Raw genomic sequence first — 4,760 nt, forward strand, 5'->3', positions numbered from 1 at the left:
TTTTTACCCCTTTACCCTAAACTTCCCGGTTTTAACCCAAAGTTTACCCCCCCCCCTTAAAACCCAAAAAAACGTTTTTTAGTTTTACCCGTAAAAATTTACCTTTTCGGTTTAACACGGTTAAAACTTTTTACCCGTTTCCCCAAAAATTTTTTTACGAAAGTTTCTTTAAAAAAACTCGTTTAAAAAACCCTAACGTACGAGGGTACCCTTGGGGGATTTTACCTGTACCCGTAACCGTTCCTAATCATGTGGGTCTTGTGAAAATACATGATTAGGTATGTTACGTGTCAAGAATCCTCGAGGATTCAAGCAACAAGGTTGGCCGAGTCTTTAATCCGATTAGGTATGCTTATTTTTCTTTTGTTCTTGTATTCCAGTAATCATTGCATTTAATGCATAGCAGTAGTTTAATTTTGAATGTGCTTTAATCTTGATTTAATTACTGTTCCAAATTTGTTCGAATATTGCCTGGTCAATGGCAGTGTGATGTTAGTTCCAATTTAAATTGATAATTGTTTCTTAATGCAATATTTAGGGTTGATTGATTGGTTATAGCTGATTTAGGTTAGACAAAATTAACCATAGTCAGTATTAAGTTAATTAAAGGGGGCTTGGGTAGTCTAGCAATTTCAGGAGGCTTAAAGGGTAGTTTGGACATGGGAAAAGGGTACTTTCAGCAGGATTGGTAGTTTTTGAAGAGGTTTGAGGGTAGAATAGGGATTGTGATAGGCATGGAACTTTCTAGGAGGGACTATAGTGTAGATTCTAATAAACTTAGGTTAGTTTCTTGCATAACAAGTCAGAAATAGTGGGGTAAACACTGAAATTAGAATAGGGACTAAGGGGGGTAAAGAAAATCTGAAAATTGGACTTAGTTCACCTATAAATAGGCAGTCATTTTGCCTTGAGAAGGAGGTTTTTGAAGTTGAAGAAAGAGGAGGGGGTCTGAAAGTTTAAGAGGGGAAAGGGAAAGCATTCTGGAGAAGGGGGGTAAGTTTTGAAATATGAAATTGGGAGAAGTTTGAGTGGAGAACATTTTCTGAAATTTGGAGAGGAATTAGAGTTTTAAAAATAGAAAATCCCAAGGGAAAACACTGTTCCATCGAAAATCCTGAAAAATCTTTGAAGCTGTCGTGGTATTTATTCTGTGATAAGTCATGAACAACTAGGAGTACTCCATCTAAATTGTTAAATTGAATCTGGGTAGTCAATCTGGGGCTGAACTTTTGGTTTTGCAACTGTTGATGTCTTAGTTCATTGCTGGAATTTCAATCTTGTTCCTGAGCTTGTTGAATGAATTGAATTAAAACTGTCCTTCAACTTCCCCTGGACTGCTGTTGCGACTGTCACTGCTACTGACCTTCTCCTTTTCTTGTTTGCAATTACCAGGTACACATTTGAATCTGTCCTGCTGTAATCCTGAGTTTGAAATAGAATGCAAATTTCACTTACTTGACCTTGCTGCCTGGCCTTAGCATACTGATAGTTGCACGGATAGGTAGACTTGATTGTATACATAGTGTAGTTCAATTTTATACGTGTTAAACCATATAAACTGTATAAATTGGACTGCTACTGTGGTTGTTAGTTATAGCTTAGTCATTCTCATATTATATTGAGATCCAAACTAGGCATTGATTAGAATTAATTGATGTTTAATGTCTTTTTTCGTTAAATTCATGTTTTCAGTCTTAGAATGGGCAGATCACTGACGAAACTATCCAGGCCATGAATTGGGCCTAATACGACACAACTGTACAGTGGCAGGCCCAATATCTTCATGTTTTCTTTTAAAATTAAAATCTCTTCGTTGAGGCCCTGGGGCTTGACCTCGGAAGCCAGGTCTCATTGAATGCCAAGCTGGGCCTGTTTAAGGCCCATATTTGAAATAATAATATGAATAGTTCTGAACATGGGATTGAACAGCACTTTGGGCTAATTACCGAAGCCCAGCACACTGAAAGCCTCGCCGGCCTATCGAAGTTGCTTTTAAATTTAAGGATACTTGAATGGGATTAACAGTTTGGGCCTCCTGAGTAGCACATTCAAATTAAGAGGTTCTTCTTCTTGTTTAAGTGTGACTTGAGCTTGAGGCCCGAATTATGTGAATGTTAGTTTGTCACAATTAATCAACTAAGCCCCTTAGGTACAAAAGAGATGGAAATTGAATACGTTTAGCTTAGCCTTTAAATAAACACGAGATGAGCCTCGCAAAAAATAAAATCCCAAAACGCATGGCCTTCATTTAATTAATTTTAACTCTTTAGAATTTCGAGGCGTGCCATTTAGTGGATTTCCATGGCCCTCGCAAAGTTAACAACGCGTAGTTGCTTTAGGCGCGTTATTTTAATAATTTTACCTTCCTGAATACGGGTGCACATTTATGTGACCCAAATCCCAAATCTCAACGAAGTCGAAGTGTGTTAATAATCACGGGTGCACTGGTGCGACGTGGTTCAAGACGCATTTTTACGATGTTGCAATTCTCTTAAAATAACAATGACAGTGGTCCAAAGTTAAAACACATAGGTCAAAACATGTACTAAAATCAAATATGTAGCCAAATCCGACAGTTGAGCGACCGTGCTAGAACCACGGAACTCGGGAATGCCTAACACCTTCTCCCGGGTTAACAGAATTCCTTACTCGGATTTCTGGTTCGCTGACTATGAACAGAGTCATAATTTCCTCGATTCGGGATTCAACCGGTGACTTGGGACACCATAAAACTCCCAGGTGGCGACTCTGAATTCTCTAGAATAACAAATCCCGTTTCGATTGTCACTTCAAGTTGGAAATAACTCCCTTTACTACGCCTTTGCGGGTGTAGTAAACTTAAAAGGAGGTGTGACAATTACCTTATTTTTTTCCTCTCATCTTGCCCTTCCTTATTATTAAATAATCATATTTTATCCTTTACCCTACTTTTTGTATATAATAATTCTACTTCATATCCTATTTTTTCTTAGTAATCTTGCAAGTTTATTCTTCATATTATTGGTGTGTGGTATCATGAAACGACGACAAATAATACAATCTATCCAAAAATTGCATTCATTAAACAATACAACATAATACAATACTATATATTGTGAAACGACGTATAACATGATACGACCCACGAAAGCCAACATGCGCTTTGGATGTCAATTGATGGCTACTTTCGCAATTGGAGGTTATGCGTGCGATTTTCCATCAATTGAAGACGGTGTAATTGGAGGTTGTACTTGTAATAAGCGACGACACTTAGTTTCTTAGAATTAGCTTAGGGATATTTGGGTCATTTATAGTACCCACTCCAGTATAAATAGCCCTTAAGGTTTTCATTTTAGTGGAACTAATTTTGATAAATGATGAATATTCTTTTAAGACGTGTAATGGTGATTTGCCATTGTTGATGACAACTTTATTCAAGGTATGTTTTTCAAGTGGAATCACACTTCCACTTGAAGGTATTCCTATGATTTAGATTTATTTTGTTATGTAATTGATAATAGGTGAATTTAACTATAATCACGCCTTAAATAACCACTTTCTTGTATAGTTTTGATGATAAAAGTGATAACAAAATGCTCTTATTAGTGCTTTTCATGATTTGCAGGTGATATATGACCAGGGAAGGCTAGGGAGTACTTTTGGAGTCAAAAATGAAGAAAAAGAGGCCAATTGTGAAATTCCCCAAGTAAACCACGCAAAACAGGCCCGAAGATTCAGAGAACTGGGTTGACCGCGGTTCTACCGCGACCGCGGTAGAACCGCGGTGGAAGAGAGCTGCGGATAAATTGAGATTCAGAGAAGGCATTTGGCCGCGGTTTGACCGCGATCGCGGCAGAACCGCGGCGGAAGCAGAAAACTTCAGGGACTAAAGTGTAAAACACGGGATTTTTAGACCTAAACCCTATTTTAAATACAAGACTTCGCCCAAGAGAGGCATGTATTGAATTTTAGAGTATCTTGGCAAGAAAAACAATTGTGAGAGATCACCCAAAACATCTTTCTTCTTTTCTTTGATTTTTATTGCTAGTTATGATGAATTCTATCTTAGTTTGTTTTCCCATAGCCATGAGTAGCTAAATCCTTTGTCTAAGGCTTTGATGGAACCTATTGGGGGATGAACATCTTGTTTATGTGAATACAAATTGCTAGTTTCAATCTCTATTTGTTCAACTTTGTGCTTGTTGTAGTTAATTGACAGGATCCTCAATTAGCTGTGCCTATTTAGTGTGCATAACTTGGAAAAGAGTACATATTTAGGTTATTGTTGAACAACACCACTCCCAAAGTATAAGAGGAATCTATAATTGCGGGTTTAAAGGCGGGATTAGGGATAACGAAGCCTTGGGTGTAATCTAAAGTGAATTGTGCTAAATAAAGTAAGCTAGTGTATCTCGGGAGAGTGCAATTAGTATATTACTGTGATTACTCGGGAGAGATTTACGGTAAGATGAGCGTTCATGATTAATAGAGATGTGTTGGTAAATTTGTATGAGCATAAACAGAAGGGATTCTTTCAGATAGGGGAAATCATTGCCTTAGCTTCTTCTCATCATTGTTTACAACCTTAGCATTTTAATTTACAGCTGTTTGATTTACTTGCAATCGTAGTTAGTAAAGCAACCTTCAACTGTGATTCAAACATCTGGAAAACTGGTTCTGAAGAGTTTAGTGGGTCTAAAGATAGTGATTGATAGGTTAACTCTCTGTGGATTCGACCCTGGGCGTAATACTCGGGTTATATTTGCAACGTCCGCAGAGTC

The 4,760-nt window shown here is 37.6% G+C and overlaps 1 pseudogene; it reads right to left on the reverse strand.

The window, feature by feature from the left end:
- Nucleotides 1-1,306: 1,306 nt before the first annotated feature.
- The window catches only part of LOC109242979, a 15,579-nt pseudogene continuing 12,125 nt past the window's right edge, over nt 1,307-4,760 (reverse strand).

The sequence above is a fragment of the Nicotiana attenuata genome, unplaced genomic scaffold, assembly GCF_001879085.1.
Source record: "Nicotiana attenuata strain UT unplaced genomic scaffold, NIATTr2, whole genome shotgun sequence".
NCBI classification, from domain to species: Eukaryota; Viridiplantae; Streptophyta; class Magnoliopsida; order Solanales; family Solanaceae; genus Nicotiana; species Nicotiana attenuata.